Here is a 26,651-nt window from a genome sequence, read left to right as displayed (position 1 = left end):
AGAAGGAATACCCCGTCGTGTCTTACACTGGGGCATATGGGAGCTGGTGCTGACAGAGTCCTTGGACCTGCTGTAGCCGGGCAGCGGGGCTCACACATGCCATAAACCTCTGTGGCTTCTGAGCGGCAGAATTTGGAGCCCCAGCTCTATAAAAGGAGTTTTAGGAATGTTCAGTTGGATTGCATTCTGCTTTGTAGAAACACTTGCATTGGATGTACATTTCTCATTACGGGCTTCCCCAGGTCTCTGTGTTCAAGAAAGGATCTTTCCACTGAGCGATTTTTTTTTTTTTTTTTTAAGATTTTGTTTATTTATTTGACAGCGTTCACATGTAGGCAGAGAGGCAGACAGAGGGGGGAAGCTGGCTCCCCACTGAGCAGAGAGCCCAATGTGGGGCTCGATCCCAGGACCCTGAGATCATGACCTGAGCCAAAGGCAGAGGCTTTAACCCACTGAGCCACCCAGGTGCCCCTCCACTTAGCATTTTAATGCCAGATATTTATAATGAAGAGTCTTGAAATGAGAATTGAATTTTACATCTTTATGCAACAACAGAAGGAGCTTGAAAATGACAGACCTCGCCTTTCATAATTTTTTTCTAACCATTTTAACTATTTCAGAGGAATCTTTATCTTGGGTGTCTGATTGTCAAGCCACTGATATTTGGATGCAGGGAGAGTCTGTAGAAACAGATTGGGAGAGGGGAGACCAGACTACATGGTTGGATCAGAGTTGAAAACCACCCAGTTGATGGACAAGAGACAAGACGTGCACGTGGCCATGTTCCTGGTTAGAGGTCAGGAGGCCTGGCTCCCAGTTCTGAGTTAGAAGTGACTCGTGCCACTGTTCTCTCATGCCACAGCTGCGGCAGCTGCTGATGGTCTTAGCTTGCTTTAGAAATGTCCTCTCAGGGGTACCTGGGTGGCTAAGTGGGTTAAGCCTCTGCCTTCGGCTCAGGTCATGATCTCAGGGTCCTGGGATGGAGCCCCACGTCGGGCTCTCTACTCAGCAGGGGAGTCGGCTTCCCTCTCTCTCTGCCTGCCTCTCTGCCTACTTGTGATCTCTCTGTCATATAAATGAATAAAATCTTAAAAAAAAAAAAAAAAAAGAAATGTCCTCTCAACACTTCCAGGTAGAGGATTATGTCCCTGTTTGCTGATAGGGAAACCGAGGCTGAAGAACACCTTGGCCAGGCTGACTTGACATGTAACACTGGACTCAGCCTCGTTAGATGGATTGCAACGGCCTGATCTTGCCAGAAGGGTTTGGGGTACGTCATTGATGGTAACTCCGGATCTGGACATTTCAGTAATTCTTGTAAGTCTTCTCAGAAAGGCAGTTTCGTTCACTTCCATGCTTCCTCCTTATCTGCAGTGATGACAGGCAGGCTCTGCAAGATGTCATAGATCTTCCGGACCCAGTGCCAGTCCTGCCACTGTTGCTGTTGCAGGGTGGGGGGGGCGCATGGCAGGAGATTAATGTTGGGAACCCCGGGGCTCCGGGGCTCCGTGCCTGGCCTGGTTTCCGCTCCCAGGTGCAGGGAGGGAGGCGAGGGAGCCGCAGGATGGTGAGCTCGGGTAATGGGAAGTAGTAGAACCTTCCTGCTGGGGGCTGGTCCTTAGAAAGCAGTCATGGGGTTGGCTCTTTGCCCACAGGCCTGGATATCCTTAGCCGGCAAGGAAGGGAGGAGGGAGGAGGAGGGAAGCCAGCTCCAGGATGCTTGCGGGTTAGGGTTAGGGCACCAGGAGGCTCTGTTGTCTCACGCCCAGGAAGGAAGAGAGTTAATGAACAGATAAGGTGGGTAGGCCTTTCCTCTGTGGTGTGGCCCGGAGCATCTAAACTACTGCTTTAGGTGTGAAGTCCTAGCTTGCCACATAGAAATAGCAGCGCTTCAGTTAGTGTTTGTGGGGGTGGTGATGGCTTCTGGGATTGCTCTTGGTTCTGCTCTCTCTGGCCAGAACAGAAAATATTCTCCAAAAATAATGGTTTCAGGACCATGCTTACATACAGAGAGCATGGTCCCTCTTATCTCCCAGGCCAATCTTAAGGCCATTTTACCGTCTCCTTGGAACATTATGGAGTTCACAAAGGAAGACAGTTTTTCTACTTTATTTTTAAATTATTTATTGGACTTACTAATTATAATAAAGCAAATACTGGGAGGGAAAAAAAACCAAAGAAAAAGAAGAGAAAGGGGTGCCTGGGTGGCTCAGTCATTAGGCCTCTGCTCAGGTTCTAATCCCGGGGTCCTGGGATCGAGCCCCGTATCAGGCTCCCTGCTCTGTGAGGAGCCTGCTTCTCCCTCTTCCACTCCCCCTGCTTCTGTTCCCTTTCTTGCTTTCTCTCTCAAATAAGTAAATAAAATCTTAAAAAAACAAAAAAAGGAAAAAAGAAAATAAAAGAATCACGACCCATCCTCTCAGTCAGCTGAAGTGGCAGCACGTACCAGTGCCCTTTCAGCATATGTGAACCCCATTCTCTGTAGGCAGGCAGACCTGCTTGTGAGATGCACGCCCCAAGAGCTGAGTGGGGCCTGCCTGGCCTGGTCTGTCCCCCAGGCCCCTGGAGGAGCCCCTGATATGAGGTGGGAGCTGGGGAGTCACCCCCGCTCTGAGCCTGCTGAGTGTGCCTGGTGCCAGTCTCCGGCAGAAGGGTCCTGGCCCCGAGACCTGCTCGCACAGGAGTGGAGGCTGAAAGCAAAGGGGGGGTCACTCTGCTTAATCTGAGAAAACCCAAAGATGGTTTCAGCAGGAAACAGCTGCCCCCCTCCCTGCCCTCCAGAGCTGTGGGAACGAGGGAAGAACAGGGCGACCTGAACTGCAGTGGTGTGAGGAGGCCTAGTGGGGAGATTGCTGAGCCCCTGGGCGGGGGTTGGGAGGCCCTGCAGCTGTGGTGGAGCCTGGCAGTTGCAGTGGGGGTGGGGACTCAAGGACCGTGCTGGGCGGAGCTGGAGTCCCTGCTGAAGGCCACGGACACTGACAGTGGGAAGACCTGAGCACGAAGCCTCCTCTGGACCCCCCAGGGAGCCAGCTGAAAAGAGAATTGGGGAGGGCAGTTTGTGGGGTCCTCAGCCAGGTGTCGCAGAGCAGGGAAGGGGAGGGTGGCCTTGGAGTGGAGAGGCCCCTAAGTGGCCAGCGCTGTGTGCCGTTTTTTTTTTTTTTTTTTAAAGATTTTATTTATTTATTTGACAGAGAGAAATCACAAGCAGGCAGAGAGAGAGAGAGAGGAGGAAGCAGGCTCCCCGCTGAGCAGAGAGTCCGATGCGGGACTCGATCCCAGGACCCTGAGATCATGACCTGAGCCAAAGGCAGTGGCTTAACCCACTGAGCCACCTAGGCGCCCCATGCCGTTTTAAAGAACTGGATCTGGAATCACCCTTGGCTCTGCTCTGACGTTGCTTCTGTTTTTGCTGTGGATTCTGTATCAAGGGCATTTTCCTGTATCAGCAGATAGAGCTCTCCTGCGGCTCTCTGCCGTGCCCACAGCTGGACTGCTCATGAAGGGCACAGCCGACTGGTTTCTGTTACGATTGAAGCAACTTTTTCCTTGTCTGCAAAGTGCACCCAATTGTGAGGATTAAATAAGTTTATGTCGGAGCATTAGCAGCTTGTCCTGGCTGACATAACAATGCTAACGATGGGAATTAATTACTAGTCTGATGGCTTTCACCAGCCCCATTCATGAGGTGGTACTTGTTGAATTGTTTGTCCTCCCCCCCCCCCCCCCCCAATATTCTTGTAAATGCATCTTTGCTCTCTTGTCTGGATGCTTCGGTCTGGTGGATTTTTATAGCTGTTTGCACCAGCTGCTTACTCTTTCTTACGCCTTTCTTATGTTTTGCCAAATTGCCTTCTAGAAATACTGTACCAGTTTTCAGTCTTCCTTCTAACAGAGTACCTGTCCCTGTGGCCCTCCCCACCACCGTTCACCAGCCTGGCTATTGTCGCTCCCTCCTGCTCTTTGTCAGTTCGCTGGGCCGAAGACCTATACTCTTGTTTTTTACTGACAACCCTTGGATATTAGTGCTTTTGAAAGCAGTTTTCATAGACTCAGGTGGGAGCAGCTGTGCTTTGTGTCCAAGCTCTTGGGTCCTGGAGGCCTCCCCGGCTCAGTGACCAAGAGCGGTTTCCTCATAGTGTCTCCCCGGGAGGTGGGGACAGTAGGACAGCGCCCATCTTCCAGCCCTGGTGAGGACTACGAGGGACTCTGTGGAGAAAGGGTGACTCCGTGCTGGGCTTTTGGAGTTTTAACCTTTCATGAACCTCTGAGTTAACTTTGGCTCCTTGTATGTGGGTTGGTCTGTCGACCCTCAGGAAAGGGAACTGGGGACACTTGAAATTGGGGCGTGGGGACTCCTGGATGACAGTTGCAGAGGTGGAACCATTCTAAGTGGTGGCGAAGGCCAGCGAGTCTGTGGGTGGTTGAGGGGGATGTGGGCACAGATGCCTGGGGGTCGGAGGCCGTTTAGGAGCTGAGAGTGTCCTACGGGTGTGGGCCCTAACGTCGGTGAGGGCAATGAAGGGTTTGGACCAGGGAGGAAGATGGTGCCCCAGGCTCCAGTGTGACCTTTGAAGAAGGGGTAGGAGACAAGGGTGTTGGGTGATGGGCCAGGTGGTCTGTGGCTAATGTGGCAAGTATATAGGACCTCCTCGCCATAGTCAGAAAGGTCTCTACACATAGCCCAGGACCCCTCTTACAGCGGAGCCGGCCCCAGGTGAGAAGCACTGTTGTAGAAAAAACCGAGTTTCTGCGCATCCTCTGTCTCTCATGCCACATGATCTTGGACCAGTGACATCTCTTTCCCTAAGCTTCTGTGCTCCCGTCTGTGAATTATCTGGTGGTTATTAATGCTACTGCTCCGAATGCTCATTTTTGGCATAAGCAGGATTGCTAAAATGTTAATTTTTCCTAAATTAAGAAGCGTTAAGTCACTGTAACGTGAATAAAGCGATGGGGGAAGTTGGCGAGTGTTTCCACTGTGCGTTTGCTGGTTACATAGTGCGGGCTTGATTCCTCCTGCTCGTTGCCCAGTTTTCTTTTGTTCATTTCTCAGTTGGGTTTTGCATGTCCTCTTCGTGCGTGTGGCCTCTCTCTGTTACCCTTGTCTTCTCTGCCAGCAGTCTCCTCCACGTGCTGGGCCCACCTCGCCTGGCAATCTCTGCGACGCCCCGCGGAAGGCCAGGCTGATGGGGGGCCTCACCTGTCAAAGGGTGTGCCCCGGGGAAGGAAACACGACCTAAGGAGCTCTTCTCCTTGTCCCCTTGGAATCACCTGTCCGAAGATTCTTGGACTGATAATGCGTCTTACTGTCTTGCTTAACCAGTCGGACGCTTGAGTGCTGTTTTCTCTTTCCAGCTCAGTTAGTCTGCTTAGGCTGCCAGAGCAAAAATACCACGGAATGGGGGGCTCAAAAAGCAGAAATTTATTTCTAGAAGTTCGCTATCAAGGTGCCGGTGGGATTGTTTCTCGAGGCCTCCCACATACAAGGAACCTAATGTGTTTGCCTTGGGTGGGACAGTGCAGTTTCTTTCTGAGAATCCTCCGGCCAGTTGTGTGAGTGTGAAACCTGGAAGAGGGCAGAGAGGAAGCCTTTGCAGAGGGAGGAACTGACCATTGAAAGTGTTCCTTTAAGACACAGTGTACCTGTCCGCGTTTACTGAAGGCGGAGGCACACTGATTGCTGATGTGACTTACCTGCGCGGAGTGCTAGGTCTGTCCTTCTGTATCCTGAAGACCGAGCCCTGTGGGGTCTGGGGATCCGGTGTGGCCAGGGGGCAAGTTCCTGGGGCACCTGCGGTGTGACAGGAGATGGGATAAGAGCGCATGTTTCTAGAGAGGAGCAGACCAGAGGCACATGTTCCTGGGAGGCGAAGCAAAGGTGGTGTCCCTACATCTGTCACCTGGCAGTGGAAAAAGGTACCCTCCATGGCTGCCTGGACTTCCGCATACTCTTGAGAACTGCTCATGCTCTTGGGTTTTCTAGCATCACCGCACTTGTAACGTCTAGCATATTTGTGGTCTCTTCAGTGAGATGTCTCGCGTTGAAGGAATGAATTGATGCTACCTGGTAAGACTTCGTGGTGCGGGAGGAGGCTTTGCCTTCCTGGGACACTTAAAAACGGAAATTCTTCCACAGCCCCTAGTAGTGCTGGGTTACCTCGAGATTCCTGAGCTGGTCATTCAGCTCCAACACTGTGGACCTAGTTTACTTCTTTGTGGAAGGATTCTTGTTCAGACCCAGCATTGGGAACTTTTTAAGGAACAAGTCCAAATGGGTGTGATTGGTTTTCTTAAATGGAGATGTTGCTTTGGGGGAGGAAACGTAAGAAAATGGGTGGATTTAAAAATGTACGCACACTACAGAAGTTGAGGATTTTTCTTGAAGGAAGACGAAATGGGCATCTGTGAATTTCTCTTAAATTTTTGAGTAAGAATTGAAGCTTTTCTGGGGAAGGGAATAGATTTCTGTGCATTTTGTCTGAGTAAGGCTCTTCCCAGTGTTGAATATTGAATAGAACTGTTAGATTTTTTTTTTTTAAATTTGGGCAGAAAGGTGGGTTTTCTTTTAGGTTTTATATGTTTCCTTAGTTATTAAAAGATTTTAATGAAAAATTAAATGTAAATGGCTGAATAACATTCTGTGTGAAGGGGCGGCACATTTTCGTTCTGGAACTGACGGACCTTACCTGCTCTTCTTCACCCTGCTGTCCTGGGCGATAGTCCTTTGTGTTGATAAATTCTAACTACTGGTTTGAAACCTGTTTCTGGTGCTTTTTAAAGGGTGAGAATGAAAAGCACCAATTATTTGGCCCGATAAAGCACATTTTAGATCTGAGATAGCTAGATTGCTTTGAGTATTTGCTTAGGAGGAGGAGGAGACTAGAGGACCACTTTTTTTTTTTTTTTTTTTTACCCCCTCTGAGAGGGACACCTGTATTCCTTCAGGTGACTGGTCCCTCTGTGAGCGGGCTGGTTCTGCCTGGTGGCCGGTTCATGGCTGTGGGGGTTGGTGGGCACCACGGTCGGGCACTGTTTTCCATGCTGGGGGTGGGGCTAAGTTCATGGAGGGTGGTGGGCCGGAGTGACGTCCTGGCTACTCCTCACGCCCCTCTCCTGGCTTAGGTAAATTACTAGAAATCCCAAGAGTCCTCCAGGTGCAGGAGGACTTTTAGCTTTGATTCTTAGGGAATTCTGGCCACGTCTCAGCCAGATTTAGATTAGAATGAAAATCCACTTTTAAAAAACCCTTATATGGGGGCTGCCTGGGTGGCTCAGTGGGTTAAGCCTCTGCCTTCCGCCCAGGTCATGATCAGGGTCCTGGGATCGAGCTCCACCCCCTCTCTCTGCCTGCTGCTCTGCCTACTTGTGATCTCTCTCTCTCTGTCAAATAAATAAAATAAAAATCTTAAAAAACCCTTACGGACAGCTTTCACAACCTTTTTGGGTGTCATTTTCCACTGCCTAAACTTAACTTTTGGAGTCCTTCCTTGGCATACATGCTCACCTGAAATGATCATGTAGCCGATGCCCCTTCTGCATACAGACGACCGGCCCGGGGTGGGGGCTGCTTCCCGCTTGGGCGAACCCTGCCAGGGAACAGCCTGTTCGCCGACCCCCTCCCGGTGTCTGCTCAGCCGTTCTCCTTTTCTCCTGTGTCTTGGTCCTCCGTGGTCTGGCCCAGCTCCATTACTCATACCGTTGGGATGTTCCCTGTGTCGTGATTTGCTTCAGGTCAGGGATGAGTTGTAGTAATTCAGGATTAAACTTCTGGTGCATAGCAGGTTCTCAATGATGGTTGCTAAAAAGGAAGAAGGCCCAGAGCCAGTGTGAAAATATGGAGCTCCCTCCAGCTCAGTAGTTCACAGGACGGCTGTGAAGGGCGAGCCTGGAGGCTGGGACTGGCCCTGCTGGGAGTGCATGTGGGTGCACGTATGGAGGGGGCGGCCAGGATGGGGCTCACTGGTGGTGTAAGTGGTACCGGACACGTCGGGTCAGGTGTCCCTAGTGACTGAACGCACTGGGACGAGAGCGTCAAGAGGAGGCTGTGTGCCCGCGCGGAGGGCCGACTGTGCGCAAGCCAGAGCCCTGGACTGGGGTGACCGGGGTGCCCGAGTGTCCCTGGCTGGACCCAGGGGGAGAATGAGATCACGATGCTGACATGGGAGGAGGGTGCACACGCGTAATTGTTCATTCCCGTTTGAGGACATCGAGTGATCTGTTCTGTGGGATAGGAGGGCGGGACCAGCGAGGTTCAGTAAATAGTGGGTGACCCAGAAAGAAGCTCTTGGGCCTTAAAATGGTTCTGCTTCCTCAGACAGACAATCTGATTTCTTACTTTGAAAGTATAATAGATGCTCTTTGGAAGAATAAAGGTAAGTGAAACAACAGCTCAGACATGATCGAAAATTATATCCAGGGGCGCCTGGGTGGCTCAGTGGGTTAAAGCCTCTGCCTTCGGCTCACGTCATGATCCCAGGGTCCTGGGATAGAGACTGCGTTAGGCTGTCCTGCTCAGCAGGGAGCCTCCTTCCCCCTCTCTCTCTGCCTACTTGTGATCTCTGTCAAATAAATAAATAAAATCTTAAAAAAAAATTATACCCAAAGTAGGGAAGCCTCCCATGCTCTCGCCCCATAAAGAACTTTTGGTAATGTGTGGTGGGTGTGTTTTCCCAGAGGGACTCTTGTAAGAGTTACTGGTGAGGGGCCGCCTGGGAGGCGCAGTTGGTCGAACAAGATTCTTGCTTTCCGCTCAGGTGATACCAGGGTGGTGGGATGAGCCCTGTTTCTGACCCCACGCTCAGTGTGGAGTCTGCTTGAGATGCTCTTTCTCCTTCACCTGCCCCTCCCCCCATCTCTTAAAAAAAAAAAAAAAACACCTTACTGGGGTGCTGCCAGGAGTAGGAGCAGAGGAACAGGGAACACAGAATCTGTTCAGCTTTTGTTGTACAACCCCAGTTGCCCTTGCCAGCATTGCTATGAGATTCAGGGCTGGGCTGCCAGAGGAAGGGGTATTAGGGTTGGAGACGCAGATCTGGGAGCCCTCGGCATTTAGAAGCTTCGTTGGCTCTCCGCGCATGTTTTCCCTGGGAAGAGGGGACTGAGCTCATCATCCCTGCAGATGAGTCCAGAGCTGCCAGTTGGAAATGGGAGATCTTCAGATGTTGCAAAATGCCCGTTTTACTCGTGGTACTTCCTTGTTTGTTTTAATATGACCTCGTTCCCGTTCCTCGGAGTTTATTGTGCTTCCGAATCACCCGGGAGCCTGTAAACACAGATGGCTGTGGACTTCAGCCTAGAGATTCGGATTCTGATTGTGGAGGTCTGGGTGGGGCCTGAGCATGTCCACCCAGTTGTCAGCAGGTGGAGGTGCTGGTCGGCGGGGATCCACACTTTGAGAACCACTGTCACACTCATTGAGACTTCCAGAAAAATCGGTGCCCCAAGACAGTGTTCCCATCGGTGGCTTCCCAGTACAACATCCTGCATAGAACCGTGCAGGGAGGGACCCCCTGCCCCTCGTGTGGAAGGCACAGGCTGTACGGCAGGTGCTCGCCTTCTCTATGAACAGCACTTGGAGGGAGGCTCGTGTCTTCCCTGTGTGCTCAGGGCTTCAGGGGACAGGAGGCGAAGTGAGCTGGCTCAGACTGTGTGTGTGTTGGGGGCGGGGGGCGGCGGCTGCACTGCCCCCGAGGGTGGGAGGGCTTCTGTCAGCAGCTTTCTTATCCTGTGGATAAATCAGTATCTGTCTTCCTGCAGTCTCACATTTGAGAATTAAATAATCACCCTCACGGATGTAACAGGCTCTTCATAGACGGACCTGAAGGAACAGCAGAGGTTTTGCAGAAGGTTCAGAATGTGTACCAGGGCTTGAAGCTGTAAAGATTTAAATTAGAACCGGGAGGAGGTTGACATTTCTGTCTCCTGAGGTACATGTTGGAAGATTCGAAGGAAAAGCAAGTAAACAACATCAAGCATCAGTGGTCTAAATCAAGTACACAGTGCTTGGCCTCAAAATTAAATATTAACTTCCAATAACAGAAAAAAGCCCAGCATTGAACTGAGTTTGATAGACTAAAGAATGGAATAAAAATGTGCCATAGAGGGCGCCTGGGTGGCTCAGTGGGTTAAAGCCTCTGCCTTCGGCTCAGGTCATGATCCGGGGGTCCTGGAATCGAGTGCCGCATCAGGCTCTCTGCTCAGCAGGGAGCCTGCTTCCCCTTCTCTCTCTGCCTACTTGTGATCTCTCTGTCGAATAAATAAATTAAAAAATAAAATTAAAAAATAAGTGCCATAGAAAATACTTAATAAAAATGGGGACCCCAGGGTGACTCAGTCGGTTAAGTGTCTGCCTTCAGCTTAGGTCATGATCCCGGGGTCCTGGGATCGAGCCCTGAGTTGGGTTCCCTGCTCAGTAGGAAGTCTGCTGCTCCCTCTCCCTCTGCTCTTCCTCCTCACTACTTCCCGCTCCCCAATAAATAAAAATCTTTACTATAAAATAAAAATGGACATGTGACATGGGCCTTAAAAAAGGGCCACTTTCCAAGGGAAGTTCCCTGCAGTGAAAACTTAGCACTGGCAGCCCTTGCTTTGCACAACCGTGTGACACATGAACTTGGGCACCTGCAGAGCAGAACTGCCTCTGTGTTTCCTGGGCCCCATGGAACCTGTGGGGTTCTCGTGGGTAGAACTCTCTCAGAGCCAGCACACCATGAGAGGGACATGAGAGGGGAGATGCAGGGCTTTGTGCGGTAACCACAGAGTTCAGAATGAGGGGACAGTCACAGCTTCCTCAGCCACCATCTGGAATGGAATGTTCCAGATGTTTTTTCCTAAGATTTTATTTCTATGAGAGCGCAAATGCATAAGCAGGGGGAGGGACAGAGGGAGAAGCAGACTCCCCACTGAGCAGGAGCTTGACAGGACACCTGTGACACACATGACGTACGAGGGGCTCCTGTGGCTCCATCCCAAGACCCTGGGATCAGGACCTGAGCCAAAGGCAGATGCTTAACTGACTGAGCCACCAGGCACCCCTTGATTTTGATAGTTTTCATTTTTTTTAAAAAAAATATATATATTTGATTAATTTGACAAGACAAACACACAGCCAGAGAGGGAACAAAGCAGGGGGAGTGGGAGAGGGAGAAGCAGGCCTCCTGCTGAGCAGGGAGCCCGATGCCAGGCCCAATACCAGGACTCTGGGATCCTAACTTGAGCCGAAGGCAGGCGTTTAATGTGGTTGCCCCAACTTTGATAGTTTTAATAAAAAACAAATCAAATTGAGTACTGAGGTGAAATTGTTTTGTCTTACTTCTTTTTTTAATGAAACTGAAAAATACAAGCTTTCTGTTTTTAGGAATATTTTTTAAAAATTTATGATTTAGAACATAAGGTAAAATTCCAGTAAGCTAGGAAATAGAATGTTTCTGTCACTTTCTTAATGAATGACTGATGTTAGGTCTTTGTGATAACATGGCGTCGTCTGATGTGAGACTCAGCTGGAATGTGAAATCTGATAGCACTCGTGAGCACATCATAAGGCTGTAAATTCTGCTTTATAAGAAGCAGAGATTCTGCCCAAGAAGATCAATAATCTTACGTATTTGTTTCCTTTTTAAAATTTTTAAAAAATACGTATTTGAGAAAGAGAGAGACAAGGGGTGGGGAGGGGAGAGGGGAGGCAGATGCCCTGCTGAGCTCAGAGCCTGACCCGCTGCCAGCTGGTCCCAGGGACCTGAGAGCACGGCCTGAGCCAAAACCAAGAGCCAGAGGCTTCATCCCCTGAGCCACCCAGGAGCCCCCTTGTCTCCTTTTAAATGAAGTCAGTGACCATGAAGGTTTTTCTTGGGTATACTGGTAAGAGACGGACGTGGTGTGTGGCTGGCTTTCAGGCACAGAGGTGACAGAAGGTGGGTGAGGAGTTAGGATGGATTCAGAGGGGCTGCTTCCTGGGCTACAGGCCACAGATGGTCACAGATCCTATTAGCCTTGTCACCCAGCACCTGCTCTCCTGTGGTTGCTGCCTAGGCTTGTGGCACTGGGTGCCGTGGCTTCTTGAAGTTTCTAACGGGACAGCTCAATTCCGTTTGCAGCTTTTCCCTAACTGTGGTTTATCTCGCCATGCTCGTTGGAGCTGGGGGTAGTGCTGTGTCGGTGTCGCTCAGTTGGGCTTTCTCGAGAGGCCCAGGCTAACCTCCGCGGCCCCTTGCACCAGCGACGCCTCGCCTCTTGCCCTCCTACACGGCGTCATCTCTGAAAAACACTCCAGCCACCTGCCCATGGAAGAAGTTTTGCTGTTCTTCATGAAAGGAATTTTAAACGTCTCGAATAGAGCCGACTAGCCAGAGTTCATCCTTTTTGAAATAAGGTGTGGAATAAGAACCGCAACAGAACCAAAAACCACATCGATTGCATGTGCTCTTATTTCTGTGGGTTATTTCATTCATGATATTTTGAAACTGGTCGCAAGTAAAGAAGCCTACTTCTTCTTCTTCTTCCTTTTTTTTTCTTTTTAAGATTTTATTTATTTATTTGACAGAGATCACAAGTAGGCAGAGAGGCAGGCAGAGAAAGAGGGGGAAGCAGGCTCTCTGCTGAGCAGAGAGCTGGATGCTGATTCAAGACTCGATCCCAGGACCCCAGGATCACTACCCGAGCTGAAAGCAGAGGCTTGAACCCACTGAGCCACCCAGGCGCCCCAAGAAGCCTTCTGATTTATGAATCACCTTTTGTGTTTTGCTGTGAGAGAGGTGGGACTGTGATTACTATTTGTTTTAGAAAAATTACATGTGCGTGCGTATATATAGAAAGCGTTGTGTGATCTCGCATGAATCCTCTTGGTCTGAGTTTCGGGCTCCTCCTGGGCAGGCCTTCTCAGATCACACACCAGGGTTGGGAAGGGACATCAGGGATTATCTGGTTCCTCTTCCCTCACCCCCCCCCCCCACCTGGTGATAGTGGTGGCAGGTGGCAGGTGGCAGGCCTTTGCTCTCGCTCTGGTGCTAGCCGGTCAGCTCTGGGCCTCAGGAGGCCACCTGCTCTGTTTGACCAGGCTTAACAATCCAGAATTTCCTTCCCTCTGTAAGGCACATCTACACCCTTACTCCCTGGTTGGAGGTTTGCCCTCAGCAGCCTCCGAACAGAAAATATCTTGGCTTCTGCCACCCCACCCCCACTTCCCATAGAAAGAATCTGATGGTGGTTGTTAAACCAGGTTAAACATTCGTGTGATGTTTGTTTATTAACTATCCTGGATACTTAAAAAAAATTTTTTTTTCTTGAGTTGTTAATACATTTAAGTGGTTTTAAATCCAAGCTTTGAGAAGGCTTTCATGCAGTGAGGCGTCTCTGTGTGTCTATCTCACGTGCCTTGGTCCCTAGCCAACTCATTTCTGTCCTCAGTCCATTAGTAGTACCATTTTCCTGTGTCCTTACAGACTTTTCTTACACACATGCCAGTAGATACAGGAGTGTGTCAATGCATACACACATCGCCTTCTTTGTCCTCATGGAGGATGTCGCACCCTGCAAAGCCTTTTCCCTCCAAGCCTTGTCGTGCATGGCTGGGGTTTGTGCACAGCTGCCCGTAGAGCACACCCTCGTTCTTACGGTTTCTTCATGTTCTGTGGTACAGATTTTGTCCTCAAACAAAGCAAAACAACCATCTTCCTCCTAATTCCTGCACCTTGGACTCGAACGCAAGGCTGGCCCAGGGTGCAGTGGGATGACATTGCTGGCTCTGGACCTTGAATAATGCAGGTGGTTTACTATTGTCACAGTGTTGAGTCATAATAGAGCTTGAGAGAAAATAAAATCCCCAAGATTTTTTTTTAAAAAGGAAGCGCTGCGCCCAGCGTGAGGCCAGTATTCACAACCCTGAGACCAAGAGTCGCATGCTGTGCTCACTGAGCCAGCCAGGCACCCAGAACTGCGAAGATCCCCCCATTTTTGATGCTCTTCCCTCCTGCCCCCTGCACAGCACCAGGCAGCCAAGCACAACACATCCCTGTAAAACTGCACTCTCAAGGTTGGACCTGTCCCTCATCTGATGTAAGCTTGTTGGTTTCTGATCCAATTTTTTGACATTTTCTCCACTTGTGTGTTTCGGTTGTTAATTGCATTAGCCTGCCATCCATCCTCACCCACATGTTCCAGGCTCACAGTGTTTCTGAGTTAATAATAGCGCCTGAGACCTAACACACCTCTGCCACCACCTCCTTGGAGTTGTCTGATGGTTACACTTGGGATGGGCACTGACCTCGAGGTACGACTCAGCCCCACCCAACTTAATATCAGTTCACCCTCCTGTCGTCTCCTTGTCTAGAGGAATATGATCATGGTTTGGCCAAAGTCTCTGTACACCAGGTATGCAGCCTTGGAGCTGTAAATCTTATCAGAAAAAGAAGTAAGTTTGCAAATCTTATTCTTGGCAGACCTTACTTATGTAGATTGTTTTCGTTTTCTAGCTGATGGCAGGCTATTGAGTAATTCACCCAAGAACTTTGTTTTGGATTGATGTCATTTATTCACCCAGCCGTTTACTCCCCTGGGAACATCTGGGTGCCAGGGTCTTTACTAGAGTCTCGGAAAGCTGCGGTAAGCGAGCTCTGTGGCCACCCTGGCCTTGACCAAGCTCTGCGCGGACCATGACTCTTGCTGCTCCCAGTGATCTGTCTAGTGGCTGCCTTCTCAGAGCTCTGTCTTTGGCACAATAGCTAATTTTAAGATTTTATTTTTTAAAATAACCTCTACACACACTGTGGGATCACCACTCCAGGATCAAGGGCTGCACGTTCTACTGACCGAGCCAGCCAGGCGGTCCATGATAGCTAATTTTAAAAGTAGCAACAGTGAAGGGTGAAAGAAGCCATCTGGGGCACCGTGGGAGGCCCTCAGCAGCCGGGGAGCCCTGGGAAGACGTTTTTCAGAGAATGTGTTCTGTTAGCGGAGAGAGAGAGGAACCAAAGAGCAAGTTGGTGATCTGGCAGCGGGGAAAGCTATCCTAGCCCAGTGTGTCGTTTATAGTACGATTCATTTCTTGAAGTTGGGACATTTGCCCATCTCTTGTGTCTGATTCCTTTGGGATCACGACAGATTCCCTTAGCCACTGTGGGAGGTGACTCCTCAGGATGAGTAGTAGAGCTAGTAGTCCTGGGCATCATCCCAGTTCTGGGGCTTTGGGGCGCTGGTTCCCCCAGCTTGCTCCTCCCCCGGCCTCAAATGAGGATAGGAAGGCTTCAGGCTGGAGCATGAGCGTGGGTAGTTACCTCAGGGGATCTTCCTCTCCCTCCAGGAATCAAGAACCGGAATCTCTTGGGGTGGGAGCCCGCCGTGGAATGATCTGGAACTACAGGGCTGCAGATTCTGGGAACACCCACGGTTGCACCTGGTTCGCTGGCCTGCCGAGGAACGCGCCAGGCCCGAGGCTTCAGATGCATGCGGCAGGCCATTTCTTCGCTGTAAAATCAAAAATACTAAATGTGTTTCTTACCAGCTTTGTTCAGGTGTGTCCTTTTCAGGATGCTAGGAGCCCTTGGCACAGGGACATGAGTCACGTTTTTGATCCTGTGTGGGGAGATTCAGACACGGGACCACAGAACTCATTCCGCGGCTTGTGTTCTTGGGGGCCGCCTGAAACCCAGACCTTCCACGTCCTTCTGGTCCAACTACACATTCCAGAAACCCAGCCTTCACTTTACTGAAGAGGAGAGGTCAGAGTTACGACTGCCATGAAAAATACAGAACTTTAGATTTTGAGCTATGATTTTTGGCTTTCAACAACGTGCAGTTGTTTATTACGATCATTTTTAGAACTATAAACAGAAGATAATTCTTGTGTTAGTGATCTTGGGGGAACTTCAACATGTTTCCTGTCTTGTGATTAGAAGTTAGGAACAAAAGCGCCATTGATAAATGGATTCTTTGAAGACTTTTTACATGGAGTTCGACCAACTAAAAAAGAGAATTTTTAATTAGCGAAAGAGAGCGACTCTGTGCTTTGTGCTGGAACTCCTGCCAGCTCATTCATTTTGTGGCGCTGTTCAGTGGCACCCTCCTTTCCCAACTGTGAGAGTGCTGAATTACGGGGGATTCTTGGCGTTCCAGAACTGAACATTTCTTTTTGAGATCCACTCTGAAACTGTCCACACATGGAAGGCTTCACATTCTTGCTGAGGTGTACATCTGAGTCCTTTTAGGGACTTGTGGGGGGGGCCCGTGGGCCTTTGAGCATTGCCCAGTCCACGGCGGATCCTGGACCCCCACCCTGCCTGCTCCCCCATCTCCTCTCATTTAGGGACCGGTTTTCCAGGGGAAATGGTGGCAGTGGTGAGATCTATAAGGAGCCCTGAACACCATGGCTCAACTCTGTTCAGAAGTTAGAAACAAAAGAAACAGATGTAAAGCTAACGCTTGGAAGGCATCTTAGTTGTGGGAGGCGAATTCATTGCGAGCAGTGGGGAGTTGGCCTGAGGCTTGCCAGAAGCTTCCAGGTCCTGCTCCACCGACAGCCTGGCCTCTGTGCGGCAGGTGGGTGTGGCTTCCTCCCTTGTCACGAGTCTCCTCCCTGTGGGCCCTGGGTCCTCTGGCCTCCCTCCAGGCGGGCTTTGGTGGTGGGCTGTCCCCCCTTCACCCTCCTCGGGTGCCTTTTTCCTACGCACCCTTTCCCTCTGAGTATTATCCATGATGTCTTCTCTTTGAGGGACCAAGGACAGGGCCCTGTTGGGATTTTACCCCTCTTTTCGCCTCCCCCATGCCTTTCGCTGTGACTGCTGTGCAGGACAGAGCAGCCTGGTTACGATGAGCCCGGCCCCATCAGCTAGGCTCCCCGGTCTCCGTCGCCGGCTTGAGTAGGCTGCGGTCCCCACCGTTGTGTGATGATACAGAAGTCAAGACGCAGGGACGGTGCTGCACTGTGTCATACTGTCTTCACACGGCTTCCCAGCTGTGAACTGGCACCCCGGCCTCCTGTGTTCCCGAGGGAGTCTTGCCCTTCGAACGAGGGATCACAGGAGCTCGTGCTTCATTTCCAGGGAGCTGGATTCCGCAGCTGGATTGCGTTACAGTCGGCTAAGAGGGGTCCCTTCCTCCCTTTCTCCCTTCCTTCTTTCTGCTTTTCCACCTTTCACAGGATGTTGTTCAAACCCTGCTTCGTTCTTGCCTTGAGTAGCAGTGCCCCTCAGAGCAGCCCCTGCCGGTGGAACTTCTGTGAGCGTGGACATGTCCCATCTCTAGTCTGCCTGTCGGCCACGGTGGCCGGCCCCGAGGCATATGGGCCTGTGGGGAACCTGAAATGTGGCTCATGTTACTAAGGAACTGACTTTTTTTTTTTTAAGGTTTTATTTATTTATTTGACAGGGAGAGAGATCACAAGTAGGCAGAGAGGCCGACAGAGAGAGGAGGAAGCAGGCTCCCCGCTGAGCAAAGAGCCCGATGTGGGGCTCGATCCAGAACCCTGAGATCATGACCTGAGCTGAAGGCAGAGGCTTAACCCGCTGAGCCACCCAGGTGCCCCGGAACTGACTTTTAATTGTAATTGATTTATTTCAATTTAAATATTCGCATGTAGCTGGCGGTTGCCATATTAGCGCAGCCATGGCGCTGAGAAAATATGACTCATGTACAGGGAAGAAAGGCTTCAGTGGCTTACTGTTACTTATGTGCCAGACGGCATGATCAGTCTGAAGTGGGGCTCGGAGGAAGGGGCGGGGTCCCCCACCCGCAGTGTCCATGTCCGACCTCTGTACCCAGCTCTGGTTTCCGAGTGCTGACTGCCGCCTGGACGTCTCTGGCTGCACGCTGGCAAGGGGACCTCAGATCAAGACATCCACCTTCTCCTATTTCCCTTTGCCTCAGACTCACTTTCCTCCTTTATTTCCTGCCATCAGGTAGCAGCAGCCCCCGTTACACCCAGACTGGGAGTTTGCGGCGGTGCCTTCTTCGCCTTGCAAAACCAGCCCGTCACCCGGCCATGCTGTGTGTCCCCCCAACCCCTACCCCGGAAGAGCTTTGGACCCAGTCCCATGTCCTCCATTCCCCAGAGCCACAGCGCGCTCTCCGCCAGAGCAGGGGCGTGGACCACGTCATTTGTGTCCTGTCCTCTCCTCTCCGGACTGTCTCTGCTCCTGTCCTCCAGTGAGCCTGTCACTCATCTGCTGGACGTGTCTGCCCTGTAGCACGCAGAGGATGATGTCTGGCCTCGGCAGCTCCCCTGTCCCTCTGCACGTTGATTTGCCCTCCATTTCGAGGTACCCTCATGCTGCTTTTGTCCTCCCTTTTCAAAAGAATTGTTCCTCCCTTTTTTTCCATCTTTAGGGCCTGGCTCCCATGTCTGCTTCTCTGAGGCTTGCCCCAACTTTCTGGCCAATTTCCTTCTCCCCGCCCCTTACACGTACATCATTTCTTCCTCCTCTGAGTTCCTGTAGAAGATATGATTCGTTGCTGTGATTAAATTTATTGTGTCGTCTTGTAGTTGTGTGTATGTTGTTCTCCTGGGACATAGAAAGCAAAGTGCCATAGGCTTGAACTCTGTCTTACTGACTACTTTCGGCACTGTTCTCAGAGTAAACACCTTGGGTGATGACGACGTGGACGGAGCAGACCATAGGCGAAAGGACCTATGCCCTGAGGAAGGGCATTGGGTCCCTGCGAAGCACGTAGGTAGTAGGGATAAAGCTGGTTGTGGTGAGCCTTCACTGCTGGGCTGAGGGGTTTTAGTTAGACCCATTTATTCATGAGGAAGACCCACTGCTGTAAGGGAGAAAGGACATTCTAGAAAGGTTGGACTAACGAGGTGGCAGGTGAATTAGGCTGGAGAGAAGCTGCCACACGTCAGTAGGTGCTACTGGGTAGGGACATCATAGATGCACAAGAGCTTTCTGAAGAAGGAGCGATGATGAGGTGACGGTGGTTGGTGTTGGATCACCACTCGCGTCCTGCGGGGTTACTGGCGTAGAGCGGCCCGGGGTCTGCCCCGAGACAAAGCTCCCTGCCAGGATGAGGTCAGTGGGGAGTGCAGTCTTCGGAAGCGGTGCCGGGGTCTGGAGGATCCAATTCGAGATCGTTCATTCACGTGGCCGTTAGCGGGAGGCCTCTGTCGTCACTCCCGGGACTCCTCATAGGGCTTCTTGAGTGTCCTCACGACATGGCAGCAGCCGGCTTTCCCCAGTGAGTGATCTGAGGAGGCCGCTACGGTGCCTTTAATGACCTAATCTTTAACTCTTTCCATATTCCGTTTATTAGAAAGAAGTCACTATGTCCAGCGTCCAACTAAGCCCTGCCTCTTGAAGAGCAGAATTTTAGGAAGTTGTGGACGTATCTTAAAACCGCGGCACTTAGGGACCCCTGGGTGGGTCAGTCGGTTAAGCGTCTGACTTGATTTCAGCTCTGAAGCCCCTTGTCAGGCCCTGTGCTCAGTAGCGAGTCTCCTGGAAGTCTCTCTCCTTCTCCTTCTCCCAGTCTCATGCTCGCTCTCAAATAAAAAAAAGAAAAACCCCACAGAGAATGATTTCTGAAAGTTAGTCACCTTGAGCATTAAAATCCGGATTCTGCTCTGGAGGGCCATCCTTTTAGCTCTCCCCATTTGATCTGTTGGGCATAAATAACGGCCATCATCTAGCAGAGGTTGAGAAATGGAGGTTGTGGACAGTCCTGGGGTTCTGCGTTTTTCTCTGGAACTCTTATCCCTGGGACTTGGGTTGTTGAGAATGTTCCGTGTGGGGCTGACCATGGGTGAGCCTGCGAGTTGGGGCTGTTTGCTGTCATGAAGGTTATCTGAGCTCGGCTAGACATGAGGTTCAGTATTGGGCTCCTTGGCTGTGACCCCCTGTGTCTTTGTCCTCAGTCCACATATCTTGGGTTTCTCTTCCCTCCTGTCTTACAGGTCTCACAGGTGTATGTGTGTCTGACCTCCGCGGTTGATGGTGAGCCCCTCCTGGGCACAGAAGAAGGCGTCTTGCTTACTTTTGTGTTCTTTCTAGCACAGCGCATTGACCATAAATGTCACTCAGCACGTTGTTTTGAATGAGCACAGAGAAGGTCAGAGTGGAGAACCGGGGCAGAGGAAGAAGGTGGGAGAGGTAGCAGCAGTGTGAGGCCGGGGACCCAGCAAGGGAGCGAAGAGAGGAAACGGTTTAGAGAGCAGGAGCTGGGGTAGGAATACAGAGCAGGAGAAGGCAGAGCTGAAGAGGGCGGGAGTAAGGGATGTGGTTGGGGACGGCCGGGGCTGTAGATAGTTCAGAGAGGTGGGTGGAGCAGGACCTTGGCCCATAGCCGGAGCAAGAGCAGGTGGGAGCGGGAGGAGTTGTGGGATTACTGTGTAGAAGGCACAGTGTGGGCACTTTCTGTATGTTGTTGGCTGATTTAATTTTTAAAGCAGCTGAAGTTAGTGGACATACATAGAACTTGGGTATGTATTTTAGGGTGTAGAGCTACTGATCATCCCTTTGAACCAGGAGGTGTTTACTGTGAGCCTGCAAGTGTCGTGGGTAATAGTGAGAACGATAAATACACTGTAGAATATGGAAGATAAATGCGTAAATTAATTTAGGGACGAAGGACCAAGACGTGTAGGTCCCTGATGTAGATCTTCCTTGTCTGCAAGGATGGCTGGGGTCCCTGGAGAATCCTGTGGCGAAGGAACACTGTTTCCTAACCCACGTATCACCCTTTGTGGCAGGGGTGGGGTGGGGTGGTGGAATCAGCCACCATTCTGAGGGATAGGGACTAAAATACCAGAAGTTGCCTTCTTGGGGTGTGTGGGTGGCACAGTCGGTTAAGTGTCCGGCTCTTGGTCTTGGCTCAGGTCCTGATCTTGGGGACCTCCCTGCATCAGGCTCTGTGCTTAGTATAGAGTCTGCCTGGACTCTATCTCCCTTTCCCTCTGCTCCAAACCCCCCGCCCCCCCCTGCCCTTCTGCCCCGGCCAGCTGTGTGGGTTCACTCTCTCTCTCCCTGACTCAGATGAATAAATAAAAAATCACAAAAAAGTGACCTTCTCAAGGTGGATTCCTAGGAGAAAATGTAAATTCTAGTATCTTTCTCTGAGTTGGAAGTTGAGGTTTATTTTATGATAGGAGTAATTTTGATAGATGATGTATTTTAATAGGCTTTGTTGGGGGGGCGTGGGAATTTGGTAACCCCCTACCCACAGTTGATACGAGCAGGCTTCCGAGCTGGAAGTAGTGGTCTTACAAACGGGCCTTTGGAATCCCCCTCTTTTTAAAGCTGGGACTTGGTGCTGTGCCCTCAGTGGTGGCTTATGCACCTTATCTTGTTTTAGGCCTTCAGGAAGAGTTAGAAAATGAAGTGGAAAAGAAAAACACACGTCAAGTGCGTAGAATCGTCTGTGTCGTGCAATGACTGTGCGAAAACAGAGGAGTAGTAGCTGGTAGAGACCCCGAGGGTCACGAGCAGACCCGCAGTTTTCGGCCTCCCCGCCTCTCTGCCTGCACTGCCCCCGCCCCGTGCAGTCTGACGCCGGAGAATATCTTCGTTGTTGTGAGCCGCCTTTGTTAAATACTGAATTCTGCTGGAGCCGTCACCAGGGCCCACAGTGTCATGCGTAGACATTATGAAAGTAATAAAATGCCCCAGAAAGCCTAGTTGCTGGGCTCGTGGCCCATTGCAGCTGATAACAGTAGTCACCCACCGGATCGTGTGTTTCTTTACGGGGTGATGACGGCTGCTTATCTGTGTACACACTGAGTGTTGATAGGAAGCCCAGATAAGTTTCTGTTGTATGTCTGAAACCCATGTGTCAAAGCAGTTTTTATAGAGCAGCATTCTCTTTCCTGCTCCCCTGCCCCATAACTTCGGAGGGAGGTGAAATTTCCTGTCACAGCTGCTTGTAAATAGTAAGTGCTCAATAAAGGCTCTTTCCTCCTTTCACCTCCCAGCTGTTGCCGGGGTGTTACAGAAGAGTGGCCTTTTCACATCGCCTGGATGGACAGCTCTGTACCTTTGTGAGTTAGCTAAAATACGATCTGTAGGTTTTTATTATGACAAAGGTTAATCACTTTAGAAATACAGAAGCCTGGATTCCTAAGCCTGTGATTTTAAGTTTTTCTTCTTTTCCTTATGTATTTTTCTGGAGTTTCTCCAAAAATTTAATTTCCAAAGAATATTTAATGTTTCAAAAAGAAAAAATGTAGATGATCAGAAAGTTACCCATTATCCAGAGGTAGTCGCTGCTGCTGTATCCTTTCGACATTTTTTTCTGTGCTTATGCATAATGGATATTTATTAAAAATTGAGATTATATTGTATGTCAATAAAGGCCAACTCCTATAGCGACCTTCAATTTTCAGTGGGAAGAAACAGTACAAATCTATTTCCAGCTCGCTGTCCTGGCAAGGTGGGAAGGTGATGGTACGGGGGAAGGTGAAGTGGAGGGAGTGTCTCCTGCTACGCTCCTTTTTCAGAGTTTTCCCCTTCCTGGCCTTCAGGATTTTCTCTGTCATTGAGCTGGGAGAAGAGAGTGGAGGGAGGATGATCAGAGGTGGAAAGTCTTATGGGCCAGGTCAGGAAGATACATACATCATTTTGGTGCTCCTTCCACTGGCCAGAAGTTAGTCACATGACCACCTAAACTACAAGGAATGCTGGGAAATGTAGTCCAAGCAGAATAGCTGTCAACTGCCTTGCTTATCTCTAACTCACTTGTATAACCCATTTCTGAAACTTTTTTTTAAAAAATAAACCAAGTTGTTTATTTCAAACATGGTCACCTCTCCATCTCAATCCTATGCGAAGCCCCCACCATCTCTTGCCAGATCTCTTTCTAAAAATTGGTGTGTTTCTGTTCTTGGTCCCCATAGTTTGGTCTCACACAGCAACCAAGGTGGTCTTCTAAAAACTCACGTCAGGTGTTACCGGTCCCCTGCTGAGAACTTGCCAGAGATGGTTGCCGTAATGCCCACTTTCTAAGGAGGGTGACCCGCTGGGGCTCTGGCCCCACCATACCTCTCTGCCCTTGCCTCTCCTTGCAAGGCCAGACCTGCTCCCTGAGGCCTTGGAACTTGCTGTGGCCTTTGTATGAAAATCCCCACCCCCAGCTTCACCCTCTGTCTCCTTTGGTTTCAGCTGAGGTGTGTTTTCTCTCCAAAGGGGCCTTTCCTGACCTCCAGTCTCTCTTCCCTCTCCCCCCTGCTTAGTTGCTTTTATTGACCCGTCATTAAAGCACTTACCACCATCAGAAATTCCTGTTCACAATATGTATTTATATTCTGTCTGTCTTCTAGATTGTATTCCTTGAGGCAAGAACTCCATCTTGTTCATATCTGTATCCCTAGATAGTGTGTCTGGCACATGGTCGGTACTTAGTAAACACTTGTGGGATGAATGAAGGTCATTAGAGAATCTCACACAATTTTTTTAAGAGATTTTATTGATTTGAGAGAGAATGTGTGCCTCGAGCATGAGCAGGGTGACTGACAGGCAGAGAGGGAAACAGACTCCCTACTGGGCGGGGAGTCTGGCACAGGGGGCCCATCACAGAGCTCCATCCCAGGACCCTGGGATCAAGACCCAAGTTGAAGGCAGACGATTAACCTACGGAGCCTCCCAGGTGCCCCAGAATCTTACACATTTGTAATGACAGTGTTGTAGCTCATTGCACAGAATTTTGCTGTGAACATTTAACTGTCTACATTTGAGGGACTTTTGCATTTTTTTTTCCTGATTAAGAAATGCTTTGGTGACTGTCCTTTCAGCTGTTCTTTGGTTTGCTTTGTGCACATATCTGTGCTTATTTTCTTAGGTTTGATTCCTAAATGGGAATTTATTTAGTGGAAAGCTATGTGTACAAAATTTTCAAGTCTCTGTAATGTATTACCCTTTGCCCGCCAGACCCTCAATTTGTGTCCCCCATGTAGTTGAGAGCCCTGGCATACATACAGCTTGCTTTCAGGAGCTCCGGAAGCTCGGCGGGGCAGGTTGGAGGTGGGGCATTTCGTCTGTCTGTACTGCTGTACCCTAGATCTTAGAACAGGTGCTCATGCTTACCAGATGAATAAATCAGCTTCCATAAAAAAAAATTCTACTTGTTCCTTCAGTGAAGTTTATTTTTAATCATTTATTCATATAAATGTTCCCTGACTTCAAAATGTGTGCTTTTTGAAAAGTTCTGCCCAGTGTAAGAATCAAGAACATTCCCCCAGTGTTAATACAAACCTTGGGGAAGCGCCATGAGCTGGGCTTATCTTAGTGCTCAGAACCCAGACCCCATGCACTTGAGCCCCCTCTCAAGTTGGTGGCAAGTCCAGGACCACTGCCTGGGATTTTTGAGACTCCCAAGGGCTAGGAGATAAAGAGACTGTGTCTTACAGAATCCTTATCTTTTGTTCTGTGACTGCGCGTGGATTTCCATCCCAGATAGCCCCTTGTTCATTCCCCCCAACGCAGTGACCAGTGCCTGCCTGAGGTGGAAAGACGGCCACCCTGCCCCAGCTGGGTGTGGAAGGTCACTGTCTGGACGGCCAGATCCACCGCCTCCTTCCGCTAGCACTGGCCCGGAGACTTCGCAGTTCCCTTAACACAGTCCACCTTCTGCGGGTACCGGCTGAGTTGTCCCCTCTCTGCACAGGGGTGTTTGTGGGAGACTTGCTGGTTGGAAGTCTTTGTCATGGAGTGGGGGAGGCCCAGAGAGCTGGGATGCGGGGAGACAGCGAGACAGAAAAGTACGTTCCTCTCCAGCTGTTTCCTCTCCTCATTTCTTCTGAGTGGTTCCTGGAACATTCCCTCTCAGGTCAAGTCTTAACCCCTTTGTCTGGCAGACGAGGATCTCGTGTTCACCCATGATTCGCAGTTTGTACACCTCAGTGGGCCTTAAACTCTTCCTAGAAACTCTACAATACAAGGTGCTGCCAGATTTTTACCCACGTGTTTAAAAAAAAAAAAAAATGCATCCACTGCGGCATTCCTTGAGTCCAGGAGGTCATCAGAGATGTCTAATGGGAAAAATAATAAGGTCTAATGATGGGCGGTGGGGTGCAGTGTGCCGGGGAATAGCTGTGCTAACCAGGAATCCTTGATGACCGGCGGTGGAGGTGAGTGGAAGGAGAGAGGTCAGGGCTTCAGTGCCTGCTTAAAATAACCAAGGGAAGGTCACTTAGCCCGGAAGCCTTGGGAAGCCCTTGGAGACACTGCCAGGCTGTAGCAAAGCCATGTTTTAGTGATCCCTCCCTTGTCTTAAGCCTTTCACGAGGCCCGCCAAGCGCATGAAATCCAAGCTGGAGTGCAGACCTCATTTGGAAAGGGATCCTAAGCACACACGAGTTGGGAAACCTATTTGCGTCTCTACTGTGTGCGCGTGTGGGCAGCCTTGTGACAGGGGGAGGTGGTCGGAGGGAGGGAGGGAGAGAGGGAGGGAGGGATGGAAGAATCCTGGAAAGTAACCATCTCCAGCACGGTTCGGTTGCTCAGTGTGTGTACAGCTCACTGACCAGGTCTCCGTGGCCGCCTGTCTCCATGTTTAATTTCATCCTGCGTCTTTCAGCATAGTCTGTGTAATCGTTTGGATCTTCTTTCCTTCAGCCAGGTCCTGACCGAACACATGGATAGATGGCTTTCACAGTCCCTTCTCTCTTGTCCCTCGGAGCTCCTGTCCCCAAGGGCTGTACCCCCGGCCCTTTCCCTTCCTCCCCCTTCCTGGGTTTGTTCTCCTACGCCTGTGGTTGTAACCACCAGCTACCACGCTGCACTGATCACTTCCCTGTCGGACCCGTACCAGATGTCCTTCCCATGTATCTAGTTTTTTGTTTTTTTTTTTCTCCCCCACCTGGTGGTTTCGTAGATGCCTTGGATTTAACTTACTCTTGTCTTTTCAGTTCATGTTAACACTTAGTGACCCAAAACTGAAACTTGAGAACAAGCCACCTCCTCTAGCCTGGATGTCTTAGCCCTTAGCTATCATCACTCTAATCTGTGTCTTTCGGTGTCAGGCCATCAAGGGATCCTGCCCCATGGGTCTGCCCAACCCTCATAGGAGACCGTGAACCTGTGCATATCTATATTTTAGACCTCGCTCAATATCCATTTGGAGTAGGAGCTGTTCAGAGAATGTTGGAATGAATGAATGAATGAATTGGTGATTTCTGAGAGGATTTGAGATGATTTCCACTTAAGATGAAGCTCTTTATTTTTTTTTTTCCTTCTCATTGCAACTGAGGAATTATTTTTGCTTGTTTAGAACCAATGTGATGGAACTATCGTTTTGAGGAAATCTGTATACCACATGAAATTTTTTTCTGTCTCAGGCAATGTGCACAAATGTACAAATTTCTGTGGAGGAATTACTAAAGTGAAAAATCAAGGAGCTGTTTATTAATAACTTCTTCATTAAAGTTAAAAGATCTGCGTGGTTTCAAACGTATGCTTGTGTTCTTGCTGGAGAACTGAGAAATCTTTCACTGGGTCAGATCATTGATCTGCATGATGTGGTTTGAATTAAACTTGTGCTTAATTAACCTGGGTACTCCAAATTTTTTTTAAAAAGATTTAATTAATTATTTGAAAGAGGGAGAGAGCATGGGAGAGAGGAGGGCAGAGGGACAAGTGGATTCCCCACTCGAGCGTGGACCCCGACTCAGGATTTGATCCCAGGACGCTGAGATTATGACCTGAGCTGAAATCAAGAGTTCGGATGCTCAACTGACT

General features: G+C 49.9%; 1 protein-coding gene across 2 annotated transcripts in view; it reads left to right on the top strand.

The window, feature by feature from the left end:
* Positions 1 to 26,651, top strand: part of NEDD4L (NEDD4 like E3 ubiquitin protein ligase) — a 340,580-nt gene that overhangs the window by 80,747 nt on the left and 233,182 nt on the right. The gene's annotated exons all lie outside the window — the stretch shown is intronic.

This window comes from Mustela nivalis (genome assembly GCF_964662115.1).
Source record: "Mustela nivalis genome assembly, chromosome: 14".
Lineage (NCBI taxonomy): Eukaryota > Metazoa > Chordata > Mammalia > Carnivora > Mustelidae > Mustela > Mustela nivalis.
The sequence above is the reverse complement of the archived record's forward strand: the minus strand, read 5'-3'. Positions and strand labels throughout refer to the sequence as shown.